This window comes from Podarcis melisellensis (assembly GCF_964234715.1).
Source record: "Podarcis melisellensis genome assembly, chromosome: 16".
In the NCBI taxonomy this organism is placed as follows: Eukaryota; Metazoa; Chordata; class Lepidosauria; order Squamata; family Lacertidae; genus Podarcis; species Podarcis melisellensis.
This window is the reverse complement of record NC_138533.1, coordinates 30,530,302-30,556,468: the sequence shown is the minus strand read 5'-3', so window position 1 is coordinate 30,556,468 and position 26,167 is coordinate 30,530,302. Positions and strand designations below refer to the sequence as shown.

General features: G+C 44.1%; 1 protein-coding gene across 11 annotated transcripts in view; it reads left to right on the top strand.

Moving 5' to 3' along the window:
- Positions 1-26,167, top strand: part of ARVCF (ARVCF delta catenin family member) — a 601,392-nt gene that overhangs the window by 225,073 nt on the left and 350,152 nt on the right. For 10 of the 11 annotated variants that reach the window (XM_081893277.1, XM_081893281.1, XM_081893283.1 and 7 more), the window contains exon 3: positions 19,006-19,086. The exons of the other annotated variant lie outside the window; for it this stretch is intronic. The gene's annotated coding sequence lies outside the window, so the exon portion shown is untranslated. The remainder of the gene's footprint in view (positions 1-19,005; positions 19,087-26,167) is intronic. 11 annotated transcript variants of the gene reach the window in all.

Below are 26,167 nucleotides of genomic sequence, written 5' to 3'. Positions count from 1 at the left end.
GAACTATTTCATTACTTGGGGAGGTTTTCCCACCTCTTGGGGGCAGCTATGGATGGAGTTGAAGATTCTGGGTTGCAGCCCCGGTAGCCCTAGCAAGTGGTTGCTATAGCGTTTGAGTATAGTACGCACTTGCCACCTGAAATTTTATTGGTGCTTACTATTAAAAATACATATTTTTAAAAAAGGAATAAATATGCCGCTCAAGTTAATTGGATGCACCTCTTAGTCAATTAAAATGTTCTAATAATAATAATTAATAATTATTTATACCCCGCCCATCTTGGCTGGGTTTTCCCAGCCACTCTGGGTGGCTTCCAGCAAAACACAAAAATACAATAGTTCCAATAGATTGATTGCAGTAATTGCTTAGCTGATTAAAAGCTGCATCTTTGCTTTTTTATTTTTTATATAGTACACATATTAACATAATTCACACAGAGAAATACAAATCAACCTCCCTATTATTTCAGCATAATAATAATGCTGATAAAATCACATCAAACTTTTTTTAAAAAGCAAGACTGTTTAAAAGCATGAAGAAAAAGTTGCTAGGCAGGAAGAAGAAAAACTAAACCTTTCATTTTTGATCTTAGAAGCGATGAATTAATGCTATTGATTGAATAGCTTTCCTGACCAAAAATAGAAAAAAAGGTGATATCCTTTTGAGAATGTTATTGGGGTGAAGAATTGATCTATTGTTTTGTTGTCCAGAATGACAGTCATTTATAAAAAGGCTGGTCATGGAACACCCTTGCAGCCTTGACCGCTGCTTCTGTTAAAAAGAGAATATGCACAGCTTCATGGGAGATGTAGTCTAAAACATCTGGAGGTCACCAAGGCATGGAAGCAAGACCTCCAAAGTTGACCTGAAGTCTTCAGGCTTGCCTTGCCTCTTCCAGGGTTGCAGTGGGAGGGCTTGAATCTTCAGTTGTGGGGTTGGGGGCAAGAGTGCCTTTGCATTTTATTTCTACCAGCTCCACCTGGTATGCAGGCTGAGACCCTACCTGCCCTAGACTGTCTCGCCAGAGTGGTGCATGCTCTAGTTATCTCCCGCTTGGACTACTGCAACGCGCTCTGTGTGGGGCTACATTTGAAGGTGACTCAGAAACTACAACTAATCCAGAATGCGGCAGCTAGACTGGTGACTGGGGGCAGCCGCGAGACCATATAACACCGGTCTTGAAAGACCTACATTGGCTCCCAGTATGTTTCCGAGCATAATTCAAAGTGTTGGTGCTGACCTTTAAAGCCCTAAATGGCCTCGGCCCAGTATACCTGAAGGAGCATCTCCACTCCCATCATTCAACCCGGACACTGAGGTCCAGCACCGAGGGCTTTCTAGTGGTTCCCTCACTGCGAGAAGCCAAGTTACAGGGAACCAGGCAGAGGGCCTTCTTGGTAGGGTAGTGGCACCCACCCTGTGGAGCGCCCTCCCACCAGATGTCAAGGAAATAAGCAACTATCTGACATTTAGAAGACATCTGAAGGCAGCCCTGTTTAGGGAAGTTTGTAATGACTGATATTTTAATGTATTTTTAATATTTTGTTGGAAGCTGCCCAGAGTGGCTGGGGAAACCCAGCCAGATGGGTGGGGTATTATTATTATTATTATTATTATTATTATTATTATTATTATTATTAATAAATAATTATTTCTTAAAGAAGACTACACATACAACATGGCCAATGATCAGGGATGATGGATGTCGTAGTCTAGCAATATCTGGGGGGCTGCATATTCCCCATCTCTGACATATGCTTTGTGAGCAGAAGGTCCCTGGCACTGATGGTCAAAGACTCCCTGGGATGAATCGCTGCCAGTCAGAGTAGACAACACTGCGGTTCAGGAACACAGTGCCTGAACTGGCATAGGCAATTTGCTATCTAATACTGGGTTGAAATCATTTTAGCTCCAAGACACCAAGCAGTGATTAAAAATGCCAGGGGAAGCTGGTCTTAGTGTTGCCCTTTTAGGGGGGAGGTTGAGGGGGAAAGTAGAATAAGTTGGTTCTGTCTGTCATTGGCTCCAGCGCCACCTACTGTTGGGCTCCCTTCCTTCTGCCCCACCAATCGCAACGGGCACAAGCCATCACTGAGAAATACTGGACTAGCCTGCAGGGGTCAACAAACTTTTTTGGCAGGGGGCCAGTCCACTGTCCCTCAAACCTTGTGGGGGATCGGACTATATTTTGAAGGGGAAAAAAATGAATGAGTTCCTATGCCCCACAAATAACCCAGAGATGCATTTTATACAAAAGCACACATTCTATTTATGTAAAAACACGCTGATTCCCGGACTGTCTGTGGGCCGGATTTAGAAGGCAATTGGGCGGGATCTGGCCCCCGGGCCTTAATTTGCCAACCCATGGACTAGAGCAGTAGGAGGCAACCTATGGGCAGATCCAGCCCAATCGCCTTCCTAATCCGGCCCCCATGGACAGTCTGGGAAGCAGCATGTTTTTACATGAGTAGAATGTGTCCTTTCATTTAAAATGCATCTCTGGGTTATTTGTGGGGCATAGGAATTCGTTCACCGCCCTCAACTATACTCCAGCACACCACATGGTCTGAGGGACGGTGGACTGACCCACGGCTGAAAAAGGTTGCTGACCCCTGGACTAGAGGAACAACTGCCATTTTGGCAAAGAGGAAAAAGAAGCTGCCACCGTCTGATGGCCTTCTAGGGAGCCGATTGTGCTATTCCTGGAAAAAACTAGAGTCTCTTAAACTTAATTCATAAGCTCTGTCTGATGTTTAATGTTGCGATGATATAAGGAGCAGGGTGGGTGTTAGGGTGAGGGATCCTGAAAACGAGATCTCCCTTCTCTCTGATTGCTCTGCAAAGAAAGGAAGAATTAAACTCTTGGCTTGGAGTCTGTTTAATGGACTGGGCAGCACAATTGGGTAATTCATCATCTAAAGGATATGAAACTCAATATTAGCATATAATGTAATAAACCCCTTTAAAAATTTGCATAAAAGGTGATTGCGTGTTGCATTTTAATTTAATTGGGTCCAATGAACCCTCGCACGTATTAGGTTTTTTAAAAATTAAATGATGGGATTTCGTATTGGTTTCATGGCAAAATAAATTCCAAGGAGAGGCTCTTCTGTTGGCAGATAGGAATTTTAGGTTTGCACATAATTATTTCTACCTGCCTATTAGCAAGTCGTTAATGTTCCATGGGCATAGTGCTTGTTTCCCTTCCACCCCCAGTTTCTACGTGTCTTTTATTTGTAATCGGGAAACCGTACAAAAGGTAATGATCTCAGCTTTTCCACAGCACCTTTGCAGAAGAATTATGGTACATTAGCTTTAAGCAGTCAGCGATGTATAATTCATGGGGGCTCAGTGGGTTTTGCAAATCTCCTGGCTGTGTACAGCTGTTAATTTGCAGAGTTCATTGGAAAACAAATTTTGGATGTGCTGCGGCTTGATGCTGAGTTTCCATTGTGATGGCAGCACAGTTGGAATTGAGAGATTCTATTTAGTTTACATTTAAAGGTGAACTTACTTAATTTACACTTTTCGAAAAGCAACTCCGAAACACAGCCATTCTTCAAAATTTGCACTTCTCTGAATTTTGCAATGACATTTTTTTCCCAGCCAAGTAACGTGAACCAAAAATGCATATGCTAGGGTAGTTTGCACAAAAAAGTACAAATATTAGTAAAACTAACACACATAAATGTATTGTATCAAATAGCTCTGTTTAGAGTAGGTAAAGTCTTTATGATAACATAAATGTTTTAAGTTTTTTGTATTAATCCACTATATTTTCTTTTAATTTTTGAATGATTCTGTGTACATTGCGGCAGCCTTTGGCTATATTCAATAAAACTGACTGACTGTTACTGAAAAATGTTGACTTTGCAAAATGTTTCTATTAGGCAAAATTTCATACAATTGCGTGTCTTAGGAGAAATTTGCACTAAAATGCTGATGAATTTTCGTGGGGATTTTTAAAGTATGAATCACGAACTTATGTGGGAAACTGAATGATTTCTCTCTTGTTAACACCAGCTTTTCCTTCACTCCTCATAAGAAACCTTTTAAGTCTGAGCTAGTATCTGCCCTAGCTTTTCATAGATTCTACTTAAATAACCAACAAAAACCTCTGACAGTATCTTTGATATCCCGAATTAATTGAAATGATTACTTTCTGTTGAAATAAACTCAAAACATGTGCTTCACATCTGCTGTGTGCCATAGCTTGAAGTAAGGTTCAAAAGTGTGGCCTTTTAATATATCTCTATATAAAGTATAAGCAGTGTGCTAGCCATTGTCTTTATTTATTCTCTTTTATGTGAATTAATACTGGAGAACCTCTTGAGAATATCAGAGGCTGCTGGATCAGGCCAATGGCCCATCTAGTCCAGCGTTTTGTACTCAAATGCCTGCAGGAAACCCGCAAACAGGATTCGAACGCAAGACCACTCTCCCCTCCCCTACCATGGCGGCAGTGCAGCTTCAATGGCTAGCGGCTGTTCCTTCTCCTCTTCCTTCTCCTGCCACCACAACCATCCAGGGCGCTGCTTTCCCCCTCCTTTCCCTCCGCGGTAGGAAGACGATGAGAACAAGTCAGCCACTGAAACTGTGCTTGGCCCTGATATTTTCAATACTGGGGTGGGTGGGCAAAAGGGTTGGGTCTGTTGGGATACTGCCAGGGAGATAAAGTCCATCATGACTCCACGTCGTCTCCGGACGTCCATCGATCTCCCGTAGATACAGTATCAGCAATTAGCAACATGAGCTCCAGAAAATAGCTTCCCACATTCCTGGGCTGATGCACGCTCTATCAGCAGAATTCACACAGCGAAAGATGCACAGCAGGAGAGCATATTTACAAGTTTATTCAGCGTTGGTCAGAACAAAGAAAAAACACGACTGCCTGCTTGCGTGTTCAGGCACACAGAGAAACGAAAGCAATAGCAAACATAAACATCCTGTGAACAGGAAATACGCAGACTCTGTGACTCACATAGCCTGCTCCCTTTTAAGGTGGAACAGAAATATCCTAACAGGGTCCCTAGTAGCCTGTGATAGTCCTCTCCTCCATATGGACCATTGGCTCTTCTTATGCTCTTATTTATTTTTTTAAGGCTAGGGATGTCCCCTCCCTGACACCTGAGAGTGCATCATTTGCTTGTAGAGCCAAAAGCACCATTACTGGGAAAGAGCGGTAGCTCAGTGGCTCCAGAGGGCACCGGGTTCAATGCCCACCATCTTCAAGTAAGGCAGGGAGAGATCCTTTCCTGAAACTTTCCTGGAGAGCCATTGCCCATCCATATGGAGTTACCTGGATGCAACCATCTGAAACCATCAGGTAGCTTTCACTGTTCCTATGTTCTACTTATATGGAAACTACTACAGTCATACCTTGGATCTCAAACGCCTTGGCTCCCAAACAAATTGGCTCCTGGACAATCGAAACCCGGAAGTGAGTCGAATGATTTTCGGAAGCTGAACGTCTGGTGCAGCCTCCGATTGGCTGCAGGACACTCCCGAAGCCAATTGGAATCCATGCCTTGGTTTTCGAATGATTCTGAGAGTCGAACGGACTCCCAGAACACCTTCTGTTCAAGAATCAAGGTACGACTGTAGTTCAAATCTATAAAATGGAACAAGATTTATATCCCACTTCATAATAATAGGAATAATACAAATCTATAGATAACAAAAATCCTTAGCATTTGCTTCCGAAGGAAACTAGCAAGCTCCTTTAGTCAGCGAATGAGTCACTGGCTTTCTGGTAATTTTTCTAGACTTTTTGCATCTACTGCATCTAATCGTTATTCGTTTTTTTAAAAAGCAAAATCATTTTTAATTTGCAGCAGTCTTCCCCCTCCCCAGTCACCATAGGGTGCTAAATGTACATTATCAGTTACAAGCATACATTTATGGAAGGGGTTCAATTTAGAAAATGGTGCTTAACGTTTTGAAGCGATTCATTACGAACCAGTCTGGAATCCTGAGCAATAATTCATTCCTTAAGCACACAGCAAACCACTGGCGTCTGATGGATGGAAGTCAGTGGGGTGGCCATGCTCTGGGAATTGATCCAATGGGGGCAGAAGCGGCTGGCGATTTCTGAACAACCTCCATTGGCATTGCTGCGGGAGGCAAATTCACAGTGTATCTGCTTTCAACCCTTGACATCTTCCCTGGAGGAAGAACTGTGAGGGGAGAGACTCCACCAGGCAAGGCCTTCTTCCACCTGCCTTGCCCCACCCTCCAGTCTCTGCTTCTCAATTTGTATTGTATTATTTTATGCACTGTGGCTTGCCATTGTTTCATTGATTGTAGTTTAATAATAATAATAATATTTTTAAAATTTATATCCTGCCCGCCCCAGCCGAAGCTGGGCTCAGAGCAGCTAACAACAGTAAAATAATGCCACATTCTAAAATTAATTCATTATAAAATCAGTTCAAATCAAATTAATGGCAACCATTGGGCTAGAGTTCTGTGAGGATTGCCAGAGGAGGGGGTCAGACTGTGCCTTGGCCACAGGCCTGGTGGAACAGCTCTGTCTTGCAGGCCCTGCGGAAAGATGTCAAGTCCCACAGGGCCCATGTCTCTTGTGACAGAGCGTTCCCCCAGATCGGAGTTTTGAAATTATTTATTGTAATTGTTAAGAGTGGGTTTCTGTTTAACTTTTATATGCGGATATTATTATTCTATACTATTGTAATGGTTGTTGAATGTTACTTTCTTTGATGTATGTCAGGGAACTGCCATCGGCTCAGGGGCGAGAGGGGAAAAGGCGGATGGATTACAGAGATCCCCCAAAGATCGTGGGAAGCAGCACTTCCTCAGCGGAGGAGAATAGCCACACCTCTAGTGGGGAGGAGATGAAGGGCTCAGAGGATGCGAGGCGGTGCTAGGACACCTTGCCGGAACAAAGCGGGGAGGAGAGAGGTCCCCCTTTACCCAGGCCTTCCTTGCGCAGTAGGCTTTTGCGCAGAGAGGAGAGGCGCAGGCTGGGGGTCAAGAAACTACTCTGCTGGGGAAGATTTAAGGACCGCCCACTCTCAGATTCTGCCAGTGAATGAGCAAGACATGGAATAGAGGCGCTCTGCATTGTAAAGGTTTGTTTTAGCACCAATAAGAAAGCTTTAGAACAGACTAGTGAGGCATCTTGCCTGATTGCTCTCGAGCAACCACCCGATACCCTGAACAATGTAGATTGCTTATTTTAAAGCTGTTTTATTATCACATTTTTGTATTGCATGAGATTGTTATAAGGTGTACATTCTTTGTTTCTTCAGCTTGTACACCACCTTGAGTATTGCAAGATAGAAAGGTGGTATACAAATTAAAAGTGCTCCTGCTGTTGCTGTTGCTGCTGCTGCTGATGATGAAGGAGATACACTCAGGCAGCTGGCTCCAGTAAGCCATAGAGGAGCAGCCATGAGAGGTTGGGGCATCTTCTCAGCAACCATCCAGCTCCTTTGCTGCCCACTGCTTCTCATCCTCCACTTCTGAGTTTGAAACGGTTTTGTAGGCGAGATGGACACTGGTGGCGGCAGCAGAGCAGAATGGAGGCTAAGGAGCTGCTCTGCCCTGGCTGTTCCTCTACAACTCCCCTGAGCTGTTGTTCATGAGCCCTGTTCAGCTGTCCTGGAAGGGATAGTCGGATCGGGAAGAAGGGGGGAAAGGTCCTGAAGAGCTAGACAGCAGAGATCTTGGGAAGGGTTTCAGCAGGTTCAGACAGCCTTCATCAGGTCTCTGAGATGTCTCAGTTTTGGCAGAGGGAGAGGTGGTAAATCCTGGATCTGGATCCAGTGAAAAACTTCTGGGAAATGATATATAATGAGATCAAAAAGATGTTGAAATATACATTTATTAAGAAACCAGAAGCATTTTTACCTGGCATTGTAGGAGATGACATAAATAGACAGGATTGTAAGTTGGTCTTATATACAATAACAGCAGCTGGAATATTATTGCCATAAAAATGGAAGCAAGAAGAATTACCGACGAAAGAAGAATGGAGGATGAAATTGATGGACTATGCAGAGTTAGATAAATTAACAGGAAGGATTCGAAACCTGTGGGACCAGAGATTCTCAGAAGACTGGAGTAAATTTATGAACTATTTGAAAAGCATTTGTGATGAACAGATTACGCTAGTAGGGTTGCAAGAGGTTTTGTAAGGTGAATTATTTGAAATACTGCAAGAAAGACTATGAGGAGAATTATTAGTTAAGGATAACTAAATGTAATATAGAAATTAAGATAGAGAATGGAAAATCATCAGAGGTGTTGACGGAAGTCTAAAATATTGTATAAGATGAGAAGTTGTGTTGTGTGACTGTTGGAATTGATACATTAAAAAATTAATAAAAATGTGTGTGTGTGTGTGTGTGTGTGTGCGTGTGTGTGTAATCCTGGATCTGTATCCTGGGGAGGGGCTGTTAGAGAAATCAATGAAGTTTGGCTTCAGGATTAAGGATGACCGACTTTGCTCTGGTCAACAGTTGAAGTGTGGCTATAATGAAGGATAGGGGGTGGGGATGGCTCTAGTTTCATTTTGTTCTAGCTCCCGAAGATGTGCAAAGACGTTCTAACATGTTCAATAATCACAGGCTGTGAGCAGAGCAAAATAATTGCTAGACGAGCAGATTTTAAAAGGGCAAACCTATTTTAGTCAATTGTTGGAATCTTCTTGCAACTTTTGCCGTTTTTCACTTTTGCACATTCAAGGAAGCAGCTCGCGTGCTTGTTGCGTGTCGCCTGCCATGTAGACATGTTCAGAGCCCCTCATGGCACAGATGGGCAAGGTGACTTCTTCTGATGGGCATATCAGAAAAGGAAAGCTATGCCACTGGCCCTTGTTTCAGGTGATTATCTTGTAGTCTAAACATTGTGCCTGCCCCTCCTCGAGAGCAAGGTGTAGGGGAGGTGTCACTCATTGACTCAACATCTTAGCTTGCTTGGCCATTCACATGTACCATACCGACTTGAGCATTAAAGCTTGTGGCAGAAGCCATAACTTGATTCTGAGTTCTTCATCCCATGAGAGACCAGGGAAGCCACCCACTGCCTCCCACCTCTGCTGCTGCGATGGTCTAGAACAGGGGTCAGCAAACTATTTCAGCAGGGGGCCGGTCCACTGTCCCTCAGACCTTGTGGGGTGGTGGTGGACTATATTTTGAAATTAAAAATAAAAATGAATGAATTCCTATGCCCCACAAATAACCCAGAGATGCATTTTAAATAAAAGGACACATTCTACTCATGTAAAAACACACTGATTTCCGGACTGTCTGCGGGCCGGATTGAGAAGGTGATTGGGCTGGATCCGGCCTCCGGGCCTTAGTTTGCCTACCCATGGTCTAGAAACTTTCACAAGGCTGTCATTTCACTGCAGTTCACAGCGCCATGTGTTGGCAGGTGGCTGTACAAACTGCAGCGTGACGACAGCCTTAGGAAAATATACTATAGGAGAGAGGTAATTTATGTGGCTAGTAACCACTGATTAGCTTATCTTCTGCAGATTTGTCCAATCCTCTCTTAAAGTAAGCACAGTTTCGAGGCAGGAAATATAGATGTGGAATCTTCACTAGTATTTTTCAGTGGGTGTGAATAACTGATCTATGAAGAATGCAAGTGCCACTTATTCTGTATCCATTATAACACTCATTTAGTTCTTGGCTGCATTCCATTGTCCGGATAGTCTTTAGAATATGTTTCTATGCAATGTATTGTCCTGCGTGCGCGCGTTTTCTGGATCAATAAAGTGTTTTTAGGGGATAGCTAATCTAATTCTCTGTGTGTGTGGCTCCGGCTTCTTACGAAGTAGGCCCAAAGCAAATAGACTTTTTCTTTTCTTTTTGCATTCGTAGTGCATTACAAAGAAGAAAAATTTTACTTATGACAAACACTAAAAGCTCTATTTAAAAGATAAAAAGTATTTAGGATCATACTGATCTGGGAAATCACAGTACCAATAGCAAAGAAATTGTTTCCATGTCTTCTCAAGGACATTATGTATACCAGTAATTTCATACATTGCAATTTTTCCATTTAAAAATCTTCCTGTTAGGTTTTTAATATATAACAATATAGCCAACAATTACACAGCTCTCTCACTATCTCTCTAATGAAATCATATGTTTAATTTCACTGATGTCTTTTATGAATTGCAGTTTTCTGAGTTTCTGTAAACAGGGAAAAGTTGCAAAGGGAATGATTGCATATTGTAGCTATTACCTGGCAGAGGAAAAGAAAATAATGGAAAACTACATACAGTATTCCAGTTTTCTATAGGCTTCTGATATTTATTGCAGCCTTTGATGGAGGCATTTAATGAGTGTTGAGAGATGTCTAGATGTGGGAGTCAGATGGGCAGGTGACCCTCTCGTCAACTTCTTCCTCCGAAGAAAAGTATTTTATTTTTAATTTCATTCATTGCCTCTTCTAAGGGGATACTCCTGATTTGTGTTTATGTGTGAGGGAGGAGATAATTAGCCGGTTGGGCTTGATTCAGAACTCTGCAGGAGTGAAGCATGCTATGACCCACATCCAGGTAGTTTTTGCATGGTAGTGAAATATGCTAGTTAAACTATTATAGTCTGTTCTCCATAAGTGCAGAAACAGATCAAGGTAACTCCTTTGGATGGACATACATAAAGAAAGGAAAACTGGGCATTTCCCATATCCCTATGAGCAGGAAACCAGCAAGGGTGGTGAACCTTTGGCCCTCCAGATGTTGCCAACTGCAACTCATATCATCCCTGTTGAGAGCCAGTGTGGTGTAGTGGTTGAGAGCGGTGGACTCGTAATCTGGGGAACCGGGTTCGTGTCTCCGCTCCTCCACATGCAGCTGCTGGGTGACCTTGGGCCAGTCACACTTCTTTGAAGTCTCTCAGCCCCACTCACCTCACAGGGTGTTTGTTGTGGGGGAGGAAAGTAAAGGAGAAGAAGAGGAGGAGCTTGGATTTGATATCCCACTTTATCACTACCCAAAGGAGTCTCAAAGCGGCTAACATTCTTCTTTCCCTTCGTCCCCCACAACAAACACTCTGTGAGGTGAGTGGGGCTGAGAGACTTCAGAGAAGTGTGACTGGCCCAAGGTCACCCAGCAGCTGCATGTAGAGGAGCGGAGACACGAACCAGGTCCCCCAGATTACGAGACTACCGCTCTTAACCACTACACCACACTGGCGTAGAATGGGAGAATGTTAGCCGCTTTGAGACTCTTTCGAGTAGTGATAAAGGATATCAAATCCAAACTCTTCTTCTTCTTCTTCTGTTCATATGTAATGAACAAACTATGTATGCAATGTCAAACTATGGTTAGCCATGAATATCCAAGCCTGCTGGCACTCGCAACAAAACTGATGGTGACTTTCGTCCTCCTCCAGCCCTCCTGCTGCTGTTCTACCCAGAGCTAAACCACAATTTGGCTTATCATTACGTCTGAACCTGAGCTCATGGTTTGTCTCCCGCAGGCAAACCATGAGCAATAAACCAAAAACAAACCATTGCTACGGCTTGCGGTTTGTCTAGGGCACCAGCACTTTGACTTGTGCTTGGAAATAGGCTGGAAGCCAGGGGAGTTATTCCCATCCCAACAAGATATGTTTCCATCAATCGACCCCCAGGCAACCACCGGGTGGCTGTATTTTGAACTAGGTGTAGTGTTGAAACAGTCTTCAAAAGCAGTAGCTTGTACAACACAGCATAGGAGTCAACCCTAGATTTCCCCAAAGTTATGGATAACTGTGGCCAAATCCTCTCTTTTGAACGATGAAGAATTTGAGCAGAGTATTGGGTCTTTGTAGCTATCACAAGCAGAGACAAATGCATCTGGTTAGCCACTATGGATAACAACAACAACAACAATAATAACAACAACAATAATTTATTATTTATACCCAGCCCATCTGGCTGAGCTTCCCCAGCCACTCTGGGCAGCTTCCAACAAAATATTAAAATACAGTAATGCATCAAACATTAAAAGCTTCCCTAAACAGGGCTGCCTTCAGATGTCTTCTAAAAGTCTGGTAGTTGTTGTTCTCTTTGACATCTGGTGGGAGGGCATTCCACAGGGAGGGCGCCACTACTGAGAAGGCCCTCTGCCTGGTTCCCTGTAACTTGGCTTCTTGCAGCGAGGGAACCACCAGAAGGCCCTTGGCGCTGGACCTCAGTGTCCGGGCAGAACGATTGGGGTGGAGACGCTCCTTCAGATATACTGGACTGAGGCCATTTAGGGCTTTAAAGGTCAGCACCACCACTTTGAATTGTGCCCAGAAACGTACTGAGAGCCAATGTAGGTCTTTCAGGACCAGAGTTATATGGTCTCGTGGCTGCCCCCAGTCACCAGACTAGCTGCTGCATTCTGGATTAGTTGTAGTTTCCGGGTCACCTTCAAAGGTAGCCCCACGTAGAGCGCATTGCAGCAGTCGAAGCAGGAGATAACCAGAGCATGCACCACTCTGGCGAGGCAGTCTAGACAACTGGCCTGATCTAGCAGGCTTTTCTTATGTTCTTGTTAGCTATGGTCTACCTGACATATGTCATGTTCTGCACAAGATGGGGGCCTTCTTTTCTCATGAATTTTGGCTGTTTGAGTGATTTTGATCCAGCAAAATTTTATTGCCAGAAAATATTTCTTCACATTCGTTGCTAGAGATGGTTGTCACCAAGGATGGCTTAATTGTGCCTCTCATTTTCATTTCTCTTAATGCTTGAAGGTATGCTTCAGTTGCCTGAGTGTTACAAAAGAAAGAGCCCCAGAAACTATACAGGAGTATGATTAGGGTAATTAGTTACAAGTGACAGAGAACAAGCAATTAGAAAAGCCATTACACTTTTTCCCCCCAATCCTTTTTCACATTCACCTTTTTCATCTGAGAGCTGTAAGATATTTGATTAAAACCCATGATAAAAGTATATCATTGGAAAGAGAGCTATGTTTTACAATGAAGACATCACCTTGCCAACAAAGGTCCATATAGTTGAAGCCATGGTTTTCCCAGTAGTGATGTATGGAAGTGAGAGCTGAACCATAAAGAAGGCTGATTGCCAAAGAATTGATGCTTTTGAATTATGGTCTGGAGGAGACTCTTGAGAGTCCCATGGACTGCAAGAAGATCCAACCTCTCCATTCTTAAGGAAATCAGCCCTGAGTGCTCACTGGAAGGTCAGATCCTGAAGCTGAGGCTCCAATACTTTGGCCACCTCATGAGAAGAGAAGACTCCCTGGAAAAGACCCTGATGTTGGGAAAGATGGAGGGCACAAGGAGAAGGGGACAACAGAGGACAAGATGGTTGGACAGTGTTCTTAAAGATAGAAACATGAGTTTGACCAAACTGCAGGAGGTCGTGGAAGACAGGAGTGCCTGGCGTGCTCTGGTCCATGGGGTCATGAAGAGTCGGACACCACTAAATGACTAAACAACAACAGTTTGGGTTTTATTACATGTTAGGCACACAGCATATCCTCCCTGAAGTGAAGGCCCAAGACAGGTGTTGATCATCATGTGAGCTGTGCACAGGTGGGCTATAGTGAACGAGCTACCACCATTCCTGTGGAGCCTCTTTTTATTGAGACAAATATGCAAGCCAGGCAAATACATTTTTGGGCTGTCACCTTTACACATCTTCTGTCCCGAAATCGTGGGGTGGTACCAAGTTATTTTGGCACCTGTTCCACAGCGTCATTTTCCCCTTGCACAATGTATTACGAATGGAGACAAAGGTCTCAGGGAAAAACTTACAAACAGGACACCGCTGACTCTGAGACCGCAAAAGGTCAGACATAGGGGACGATGTTCTAGACAGCCATGACTTGTCTGAGGGGGAGTTTTCCCTGCACCCCAGGGTCACACGTGCAGGCAGATTGTGGCTGCCTGCTGGTGGGGAAGTGTGCTCCCTCCGGACCCCACTCCGCGATATCCCTACACCTCCCCTTTTCTATTTTGCTCTGGTTCAGGTCATCAAAATGGACAGTAGCCAGGAATGGGAAAAAAGGGCACAGTATAATCAGCTTCATGCAATGTGGGAATCTCAACCAAATCATACATGACAGATGGCCACCCAACTTCTGCTTAAAAACCTCCAAGGAAGGAGAGTCCGTCACTTCTCATTCGAGTTTGTTCCACTGCCAAACAGTAGACGTTCTTCCTGATGTTTAGTCTGAATCTCCTTTCTTGAATCTATAGGTTTTGGAGGAGCAGAAAACAAACTTGCTCTATCTTTCACGTGACAGCCCTTTAGATATTTGAAGATGGCTGGCCTATCTTCTCTTAGTCTCCTCTTTTCCAGGCTAAACATACACACTTCCCTCAACCATTCCTCATAAGGTTTGGTTTCCAGATCCTTGTTCAGCTTGGTTGCCCTCCTCTGTACACATTCCAGCTTGCCAATATCCTGCTTAAACTGTGACACCCAGACCTGGACACACTACTCTTGGTGTGGCCTGAGGAAGGCAGAATAGAGCAATTCTATGACTTCCTTTGATTGGGAGACTAGACTTCTGTTAGTGCAGCCTATTACAGCACTAGATTTTGATGCTGCATCACACTATTGACTCATGTTCAGCTCGTGGTCTACTAAGACCCCTAGATCCTTCTCACATGTACTACTGACAAGCCAGGTGTCCCCCAGCTTATATTTGTGCATCTGGTTCTTCCTGTCTAAGTGTAGAACCTTACCTTTGACCCTATTGAAATTCTTTTTGTTAGTTTTTGCCCAGTTCTCCAATCCCTTTAGGGCCATCTTGAATTTTGTCCTCAGCAGCATTGCCTACCCCACCCAGTTTGGCTAACCTTCTCCTTTGTGAATCTGTCTAATCCTATCTTAAAGCCATTCAATTTGGTGAGCATCAGCACACCTTGCAGGGTGGTGAATTTTATAATTTAACTCTTACACCTTTAAACACTGTTGGAAATATACTTTTTTGGGGGGTCTGTCCTAAATCCTCCAACATACAGCTTCATTGGATGTCACCGACTTCTTCTTTTTTAATTTTTCCCCATTTTAATATTCTTTATTGATTAAAAAATTGCATGTCTATGCAAACATTATGTACTACCTCTTAACAGTTAGAAAAAAGAAAATTATATAAAATAGAAAATTTATAAAGAAATAAAATAAAATAAAGAAGTAACGAAGAAATAAAAAAGACCAAGTTATTTACATAGTAAAAGTACAATCCTTCCCACCCTTCTCAGTATACTGTTTGCTATAACATTCTTTTTTACACAGGTTTCCATTATATATTATCATTTCTTTCTGCTTTGTATACATTCCTTTGATCTTTTTCTTTACAAATATCACTCAATTTCTGCTAACATGGAGTTAAGTTATTTGTACAATCACGTTTTACATAATTCTTCAATATGATCCATTCTCTAGTTGTTTTTTGTTTCGATATTCCTCTAACTGATCCCGTCAGTTTTGCTAATTGTAGATATTCTAACATGAGTATCTGCCAATCTGTAATCTCTGAGAGCGTTTCATTTTTCCAATTCCTTGCTATAAGGGATGTCACTGACCCCTAATGTTAAGAGAGAAGACTATCAGTGTCTACTAGCGATGGTGGCCATGCTCTGCTTCCACAGTAGGAGGCAGTGATGCGTCTGAATACCAGTTGTTGGAAACCGCAGAAGGGGAAAGTGCTTCTTGTGCTCAGGTTCTGCTTGCATGCTTACCACAGGCATCTGGTTGGCAACTGTGAAAACAGAGGGTGCTGAAGTAGATGGGCCATTCTCAGCCTTCTCTTCTCAAGGCTAAACAAACCCAACTCCCTCCATCATCTCTAATATGGCTCGGTTTCCAAAGACTTTAGCATCCCTTTATCTTTTCTTCTGCCATTTCGATCTTCTTTCTTTGGCGATCACTCATAGCCAAATAATAATAATAATAATAATAATAATAATAATAATAATAATAATAATAATTTATTATTTATAGCCTGTCCATCTGGCTGGGCCTCCCCAGCCACTCTGGGCAGCTTCCAACACAATAGTAAAATACAGTAATGTATCAACCATTAAAAACTTCCCCAAACAGGGCTGCCTTCAGATGTCTTCTAAAAGTCAGATAGTTGTTTATTTCTTTGACGTCTGATGGGAGGGCGTTCCACAGGGCGGGCGCCACTACCGAGAAAACCCTCTGCCTGGTTCCCTGTAACCTCACTTCTCACAGTGAGGGAACCACCAGAAGGCCCGCGGTGCTGGACCTCAGTCTCCGGGTAGAACGATGGGGGTGGAGACGCTCCTTCAGATATACTGGACTGAGGCCGTTTAGGGCTTTAAAGATCAGCACCAACATTTTGAATTGTGCTCGGAAACGTACTGGGAGCCAATGTAGGTCTTTCAAGACCGGTGTTACGTGGTCTCGGTGGCTGCTCCCAGTCACCAGTCTAGCTGCTGCATTCTGGATTAGTTGTAGTTTCCGGGTCACCTTCAAAGGTAGCCCCACATAGTAAGATCATCTTCCATAAACACAGTTTTAACAGTGGGTCCGTAAGTGACTGTGGAGGCCATTCTGGATCCACACTTCCTTCCGAACTGAAAAATGGAAATGCTGGTGGTCAACAAAAGAGGTTTAAAGACTCTCTCAAGGCAAATCTTTAAAAATGTAGTATAAACACTGACAACTGGGAAACAGTGGCCTGCGAGAGCTCCAGTTGGAGAACAGCCTTTACCAAAGGTGTCATGGGCTTTGAAGATTCTTGAACTCAGGATGAAACGTGCTAAGAGGAAGGCATGCTTGGCAAACTCTCACTATGATCAACTCCTTCCTGGAAACCTATGTCCCCACTGTGCCATTTTGATTTCCCACCTTTTGCTGCAATGACATCATTACCACCTCCAATTCCCTTTCTAGGGACCTTTTCGATAAACCTTTTGATATTGGTGAAATCACGAAGACTGCAGTTATAAAAAGCAAAGGTTATGCGTATAGAAGGGAGAAGATAGGGGAGAGGAAAGGAAGAATGCCCCCCCCCCATGATTCAGAGGCTGACTAGTGTATTAAACGTTGGTGTTTATATAGTGATTTTGAGAATACACGTAGGCTGTTGCGATGGGTAGAAGGACCAGAAAGATGAACAGAATCAAAAGGAACATTAAGTGAATCTGAAGGCTAATGAGATTTCCCTCAAAACTTGTTCCAACATCAGAGAACTCCATTCTTTGCTGTAGAAGGAAATTATGCGGAGACATTTCAGAGAGGTTCCTAGTAGAAGAGACAGTTTGATTGCTGGACATGTTCCTCAGCCAGGGCATCAAGATCGTTTAGCCTTTTCATTGGCAATATGTGTCAATTATACCTTTCCCTTAAATTCTGAGAAGGCTCTTTTTCACTTCGTTTGTCTGCTCCCCTCCGATGATGTGCTGGGAAACTAGAGTAGTTCAGGGGGAAAGTTACACTCAGTGCTGACTGACAAAGCACTCATTACGGCTCTATTAGGCATTGCCCAAGGGCGGCTCGTGGCCTGGGCTTCTTCATTAAGAAACCGCCCCAGACTCTGCAACCCGAGCCAATGATGCAGACATGGCAAGGTGGATTGACTGAGTAAGGTGTTCTAACTTGAGATGGATTTGCAAGTGTTTTATGTTAGTTTTATTTTCCTGGATTTCCACCGGAATCAGCCTTGCCGAGGCCTGGCGATTATCGGTTTGCAGTGATGCGGAGGTGGGCTTTTTCATTGGTGTCACTATTGTTATGGAAAGCTCTCCCTGCCGAAATACAAGAGAATGCACATCTGTATTGGCATTCTGCCAGCTTTTGAAAGCACACCTGCTTGTATTGGCATTCCCTTGATCTCTTGAACTGAGCATACTGTTTTAATTGCTGTGTTGTTCTAATTTACATGTTTCATTGCATTTTTTTTAAATTCTTTTTATTAATTTTCGTTTAAATAACCAAAATTAAACAAATCAATAATACCATTTCATTGCATATTTCATTGCATATTTTAAATGACAGATGTTTACAGCCATACCTCAGAAGTCGAACGGAATCTGTTCCGGAAGTCTGTTTGACTTCCAAAACATTCGGAAAACAAGGCATGGCTTCCGATTGGTTGCAGAAAGCTCCTGCAGCCAATCGGAAGCTGCAGAATCTGAGCCAGACATTTGGGTTCCAAAGAACATTCACAAACTGGAACACTCACTTCCGGGTTTGTGGCGTTCAGGAGCCAAAACATTCAACTCATAAGGCGTTCCAGAACCAAGGTACGACTGTATTTTTTAATGCCTGTGTAACTGATTTTTATGCTTGTAAATAACTTAGAAGTCTATTTTGGCATTGGCTAGTATATACCGTATTTTTCGCACTGTAAGACGCACCAGACCATAAGACGCACCTGGTTTCTGGAGGAGGAAAACAAGAAAAAAAATATTCTGAATCCCAGAAGCCAGAACAGCGAGAGGGATCGCTGTGCAGCGAAAGCAGTGATCCCTCTTGCTGTTCTGTCTCCTGGGATAGCTGCGCAGCCTGCATTCGCTCCATAAGACGCACACACATTTCCCCTTGCTTTTTAGGAGGGAAAAAGTGAGTCTTATAGAGCAAAAAATACGATACATATATATATATAGAGAGAGAGAGAGGGGGGGGGGAATGGCTAGTTTGTTTACATGCTCACACACTCCTCTCCTGGGTAAGCAAGGAACATTATCAGAAGGACACGTTCTAGGCAGGCATAAATAGTCAAGGAACGTACCAAGCAGGGCTGGTGGAAGGTGTGACCCCCGAGAGTCCAAAGGGTCAAATAGACCTGGAGGGCAACATTTGGCCTCTGAGCCTGACGCTCCCTACCCTGGACCACATTGGTTCTTAACCTGTGAGAAATCTCCCCAGCATCCAGGATAGGCACAATGAAAGAAATCCTTTGTTCTATCTCTCCCACGCAGCGTTGTGGTTTTGTTTTTCTGTGAAAGTTATGCTAAAAGCTTAGGATCTTCTATTGTGGAACTTTTGTAAACATATTCATTCCCTTTGCGTTGTTGTGTTATTGAAGGTGTCTTTCTTTTCCTTGACAGTTTTCATCAAGCTAGGAATTCCCTTGGCTTAATATCAAGCAGGAGGATTCAGCTATAAGGAGAAGAGCCTTCAGAAAAGAGGTATTGAATTCCTGCACTTGATTCCATTCTCTGTTCCTCCTGTGATGCTCTGTTCCTTTGATATTACATAAAAAACCTTTTTTTTTTAATTCACAGAAGTCCTTGCTGCTTCCTGTGTTCTGATTAAGTCTTGCTGTAATTAATTGGATTCCCCATTTGCTGCTAATCATCAGCCTGAAGTGTGTGGTGTGTGTTGCTGCTGCTGATTCTCCATTGTGAATGGAAGGCTGGGATGGGCTGCGATGGGAGGGCAGATCCTGAGAGCTTTGAGATATAATGTCAGAAACTTGACTTTTCCAGCAGGACTGGAAATTTGCTGCTAAGTCTGCTGGGTGGCTGTGAAATGCAACAAGGCAAAACAAGCTTTTTGCTAGCAAAATTAGCATTCCAAAGTATAATTCGAGCTTCACTTTTCCGTGCCATTCGTGGGGAAGGGCTGTCTGTTGCTCAGTGATAGAACATCTACCTTGCTGGAGAGTAATTGTCTTCTCTCCTTAGCAATCACTCGTAGCTGAGTAAGATTGTCTTCCATAAACACAGTTTTCAAAGTGAGTCCGTAAGTGACTGTGGAGGCCAGTTCTGGATCCACACGTCCTTCCACAGTGGGGACAGAGGTTTCCAGTCAGGAGTTGATCACGGTGAGGGTTTGCCAAGTGTGCCTTCCTCTTAGCACGTTTCTCCCTTGGGTCTTGAGTTCGAGTGTCTTCAAAGCCCATGACACCTTTGGTAAAGGCTGTTCTCCAACTGGAGCGCTCGCAGGTCAGTGTTTCCCAGTTGTCGGTGTTTAAACTATATTTTTAAATATTTGCCTTGAGAGAGTCTTTGAACCTCTTTTGCTGACCACCAGCATCGCGCTTTCCATTTTTAAGTTCGGAATAGAGTAGTTGCTTTGGAAGACAATAATTGGGCATCAAACACTGGTGATCTTTGCTTCTTCTAGTACACTGGCATTAGTTCACCTGTCTTCCCAGGTGATGTGTAATATTTTTCGGAGACACCGTTGATGGAATCTTTCAAGGAGTTGGTCCATGTTTCACAAGCATACAATAGTACAATAGCTTTGTAAACAAGCATTTTGTTTTCCCTGAGAATGTCCCGGTCCTCAAACACTCAGACAATGTTGAGTTGGGTGGACCAGTGATTTGACCCAGCGTAATGATGTTCACCTTTCTACACCATCACTTGCAGGGCTGGCCCACTCATGAGGCCTCTCCCCATATAACCCAGACCCTGTAGTTATCCTCTAAGGTCCTTTGTTGTGTGCCTCTTCCACAAGAGGTCTGGATGGTGGCAACACGAGAACAGGCCTTTTCTGTGGTGGCCCCCTGCTTCTAGAATGTTCTCTCCAGGGAGGCTTCCCTTTTGCCTTCATTACATATCTTCAGGCGCCAGGCAAAAACATCCCTCTTCTTCCAGGCCTTTGGCTAATTAAACAATCTATGACCTTTTAAGCTGCTTGTGGGGAGAGGAGTTATTGTTTTTGTTTGTTATTATGGTATGCATTTTTGTGTTTTCATATTGTAAACCCCCCAGTATAAAAAATTCATAAATCATAATACTGAATTAAATGTGCTCAATCTGCTTTTGACAAGGGACACTGTGGTTGAATAGTGACTTTTTAAAAAAGCCCTTGCAGAGAATCTAATGCAAAGCTAGTTCTTATTCGTTTCCTTAAAAGCGAGAGAGAGAGAAAGAGAGAGAGAGATTCCTGCTCTCTGCATCACATTTTGTGTGCAGGTGGATTTAGTTCTTATTTCAGCAGCTTTCAGTCATTTATTTCTGATTTCCGGAAATAGTTCCTTTTGCTTCTCAAAACAACCCAAATCAAATTTTGTACACCAGTGCTACTAAGCTCTTCCCATTGTTACCACTGAATGTCTCCGATTTGGCACCAAAGTTGGCAAGGATCTGCCATCTACACAAATGTTTATTTTAAATTAGACTTTGCCTGTCCTCATCCTTGGAATTCTGCCTTGCAAAGTTTCTTCATATTTTGCCCCTTCCTACTCCCCTCCCTCTCCAATCCTTTAATCTCATTTCATTTCTTTGTTGCTTTGCTTTGCTTTAATGGGCAATTCTGTTCTCATAAATAGAAATGTTCGATGGTATTCTGCTGCAATTCAATACAGTTGTGTTTTTCGACTGGAAAGTTTTTTATCAAAAGGTTGGGTACTGCTTTATGCTGCTCCTGCATAGGATAAAGGGATGGAGTTCATTTTGTCCTAAGCACTTTGATCCTGTTGTGTACAGCTCTCTGGTTTATGTAGACTTCTGTTTAAAGAAAAAACAAGTTTTTCATTACAGCTAAAAGCTATTCATGTTTTGAGCAGTCCGGGATCTGGGGTTTAAGAGTGAGAGCTATTTATTTTTAAATGTTTTATGAGGTTAGATATTTTTTAAAAGTATAAAATCTTTCTTTTCCTGTTTCTAAGCAATAAGCAACAACAGAGTAGTTGTCTCTGGTTAAAAAAAAAGAAAAGAAAAGGTAAAGGACCCCTGGATGGTTAAGTCCAGTCAAAGGCGACTGTGGGGTTGTGGCGCTCATCTTGCTTTCAGGCCGAGGGAGCTGGCGTTTGTCCACAAACAGCTTTCCGGGTCATGTGGCCAGCAGGACTAAACTGCTTCTGGCGCAATGACGGAAACCAGAGCGCATGGAAATGCCATTTACCTTCCTACCACAGTGGTACCTATTTATCTACTTGCACTGGTGTGCTTTCAAACTGCTAGGTTGGCAGGAGCTGGGACAGAGCAATGGGAGCTCATTCTGTTATGGGGATTTGAACCGCTGACCTTCAGATCAGCAAGCCCAAGTGCTCAGTAGTTTAGACCACAGCACCACCTGCCTCCCAGTAGTTGTCTCTGGTATCTCTCCCTTAAAGGGGGGAATGTGGAAACCAGTCTTCCTAGACAATTAATAGTAGCTTTCACCAACCTGGTGCCCTCTGGATGTTTAGGACTACAACATACCATCTTAAGTGCCCTGGGGAAAAACCAGAACAACCCATTTTTTGTGTGAGAGTATAGCAGCCATTTTGGGTGCTTTGTTCTCTCGCGATTTTAGGCTGAGATCTCGTACAAAAAAGGTGTTTTTTCCAGGTCCACGATCTCACACAGTGCCCCAAAATGTGTGGTTTTGGGTGCCATGCCCTACAAGAAACATTTTCCCCCAGATCTGTGATCTCATGTGGGTCATGGGACTCATGCATGATTTCAGATCTGGAAGATGGTGTCTCATATTTGGGCTGAATCATGTTGGGGGATATGCTACAACTCCCATTAGACCCTGTCTGGAAAACAAATAGCAAAAAAGGCATATATCTTTAGAGACAATATGCATAGTCCCTGGAGAATGTCCATATTGCCCAGAGAATGTGTGAAATGCTATTAGGGCCTGTTGAGGATTATGCATATTGAGTGGGAAATGTGAACAGTTCCTTCTTCATGGAAAGATAATGTGCACAGTTTCTATGCGGCCTGGTGAATGTGCACAATGACTGCTTATTATGCACATTAACCACTCAGCTTACATTCCTCTAAAAGAGAAGTCTGTGCAAACCTGTTTTGAAAGTAGCCTACAGTACAAAAGCAATGTTTGCATTGTGGTCCACACTTTTGCTTCTGGTCCTCCTAACCACTGGAATGCGGCCCCCAAATGGTTACTCAGAAGGAAATGCAGCCCCTGAGCTGGGAAAGGTTCCACTAATCTTGGACTAAAGAAAACGTGGTGCTCTCTTGATATTAGTGGACTCCAGCTCCCACCAGCCCCAGTGAGCTTGGCCAATGGTGAGGGATGATGGGAGTTGTGGACAAGCAGCCTTTGGCGGCACACCTTGGCTAGAGTGCCACCATGCCTAAGCTTATATCTCGAGCTTCCTGCTCACTTCCGGAGCTGCAGGTGAATGCTGACTGCATCAACCCCGAAATAGAGCTCGTTTGTATGCATTGAGCCTCATAAAGCCTTTTTCTGGCTGCACAAATGTCTCCGGCATAACAGACGTAGGCTGCAAAGCTATTTTGGGCTTCTCTTGAGCACCTGCTGTGCTTTGCTTCACGGCAGGTGTGGGGCATTTTCCTAGCCTGGGAGAGTCGTCATAGCCTGTTGTCTCAGTCAGCCTGGTTCTTTGGACCAGAATTGCAATGATCCGCTCTGAGTTCAGAGGTGTTTTCCATGTACCTTGGAAATGTAGGAAGCTGCGCCTTATATTGAGTCAGACCATTCGGGGCGGAGAAGGGAGTGCAGTGGGTGTGGTCTGCCCCGGGTGTCACCGCTGAGGGGTGTGTGACAAAATGCTGGGCAGCACTCACCGTAGGGCCTGCAGCGTGCCCGAGCCATACGTCTCTCCTGGGAGAGACATGGTGGCTTGGGCACGTGCAGGCTCTGCACTGCCCAAACAGTCCACCCGCTGCCCCCACCAGCTATAGGGCAGCTGAGTGAGAGGAGGCAGAGACTCTGGGGGCCCTGTGGTGCACCCTGCCCCTATGGGTGTCTCGCCCTGCCCTCCCCAGGTACCCGAGCAGCTTCCTTGGCCAATGAGACCATTGGGCCCATCAAGCTTAGTGTTGCCAATTCTGACATTCCCCAGTGAAAATAGGGACATCCTATTCCATAATAGAGAGACATAACCTTGCCAACAAAGGTCTGTATAGTTAAAGCTATGGTTTTCCCAGTAGTGATGTATGGAAGTGAGAGCTGGACCATAAAAAAGGCTGATCGCTGAAGAATTGATGCTTTTGAATTATGGTGCTGGAGGAGATTCTTGAGAGTCCCATGGACTGCAAGAAGATCAAACCTATCAATTCTGAAGGAAATTCAGTGCTCACTGAAAGGACAGATCCTGAGGCTGAGGCTCAAGTACTCTGGTCAACTCATGAGAAGAGAAGACTCCCTGGAAAAGACCCTGATGTTGGGAAATATTGAGGGCACAAGGAGAAGGGGATGACAGAGGACGAGATGGTTGGACAGTGTTCTCGAAGCTATTGTTGTTGTTGTTGAATGTTGTTGTTGTTGTTGTTGCCTCTTTCTTGCTTGGATGTGTGCACAGATTTGCCTACTGTTGTTGTAGTTGCTATTTAGTCATTTAGTCATGTCCGACTCTTCGTGACCCCATGGACCAGAGCACGCCAGGTACTCCTGTCTTTCACTGCCACCTGCAGTTTGCTCAGACTCATGTTGGTAGCTTCAAGAACACTGTCCAACCATCTCATTCTCTGTCTTCCCCTTCTTCTCTTCTCTTCTCTTCTCTTCTCTTCTCTTCTCTTCTCTTCTCTTCTCTTCTCTTCTCTTCTCTTCTCTTCTCTTCTCTTCTCTTCTCTTCTCATGAGGTGGCCAGAGTATTGGAGCCTCAGCTTCAGGATCTGTCCTTCCAGTGAGCACCCAGGGCTGATTTCTGTAAGAATGGATTGCAGTCCATGGGACTCTCAAGAGTCTCCTCCAGCACCATAATTCAAAAGCATCCATTCTTCGGCCATCAGCCTTCTTTATGGTCCAGCTCTCAGTTCCATACATCACTACTGATAGCTTTTACTATATGCACCTTTTTCGGCAAGGTGATGTCTCTGCTTTTTAAGATGCTGTCTAAGTTTGCCATCACTTTTCTCCCAAGAAGCAGGCGTCTTTTCATTTCGTGACTGCTGTCACGGCTGTAGCTTTAGCTTCACTTAAATACCTGCCCCACCATAAGGAGGCAGCAGAATGTTGGGGCTGGGCTTGGAAGAGCGCATGATGAGCCTAAGCCAAGACTGCTTGGTTTCTCCCACCCCAGAGTCGCGAAGTTAATTGGCGGCTCTCGAGATTCCACTGCCGATGCTCCTAGTCAGGCGGCGACGCTCTGAAGCAGGAGGCAACAAAGACAGTTCTGTTTGGCAGCCTTGCCCGAGACATTTCCGTGCCAGAATCCATCACTTGGGACGATGCGCCTCTGTGAGAGTCGTCATTAAAATGTATCTGTTTTCCCTTGCCTTTGAATGAAGAGACTGATTATTCCCGACATCCAGCGAGATCCAGGGCATTTGCTTCTCGCAGATATTGCTTATTTGCGCTCTGAGATGGGTTGCCTTGCTTTTTCTTGCATTAGAGAGGACTTTTCCTCCGGAGGAGTTTCTCCCCGCTCCAAGGGCAGGAGACTGATATTCAAAGTCTGAGGCTAGAATTGATGGATTTCAATCAATATGGAAGTGAACCTTCTTGAGCTGTGTGCATAATGTTTTCAGGTGGGAACAGGAAAGGGAGGAGGAAAAATAAAGTCCCGTTTTCAATGGCTGCGTTTGGATTATCATATAATGCAGAGATGAGGAACCTCCAGTCAGGGAGTGGGGGACAAACGCAGCGCTCGAGACTGCTTTTTCTGGCCCTTGAGGCTCTCCTCAGGCCACGCCCCTCAATAGTCCTGCTTTATGGCCCACTTTGCTGTTTTTGCCTGGCTGGAATGTGTCGTTGAACTCTAATAATGCCTTTTTCTTGCCTGAATGGAGGACAGAGGTGTGGAAACTACCGTACAGAACAAACAGGAAAAAATAATAATTTACTATTTGCTATTCTGTCCACTTTGGCCTCTCCTACCCCTGGTATCTGACCCCCAGAATGTTGCCTAGCAAGGAATGTGGCCCTTGAGCTGAAGTTTCCTTGCCCCTGATATAGTGGCTTAATAAGTTGAGATACAAATGAGCCTTTCCTCTTGTGTATGAACTGGGAAATGTTGGATAATGACTGGACATCCATGGCTTCAAAATCTAACCTGGCTTGATCCAATGGATCAGCCATTAAGGGAAACCATATTGAACTGAAGACTTCCTGGCATGATCCTCATCTGACAGCTGTACTTTCCTAGTTTAGACTCCACTGACTGTGGGTCATCTGGAAGGGAGATGAATGGGGCCTTTGGATTCAGGACATCGCATCTTCTGGAAGCTGTAGGGGGCCACAGTGTCCGTCCCCCAGCTCACAATGTACAATTTTAAATTCCACCAGTTTCCTCTATGCCTGAGGGCACTGTGGGAAATGATGGTTCGCAGTTGCCTGCCAGCACTACCTGGTATGCCTGGGGACAAGTCCACCAGTGTAGGAGGACTTCTGCTAGAATTA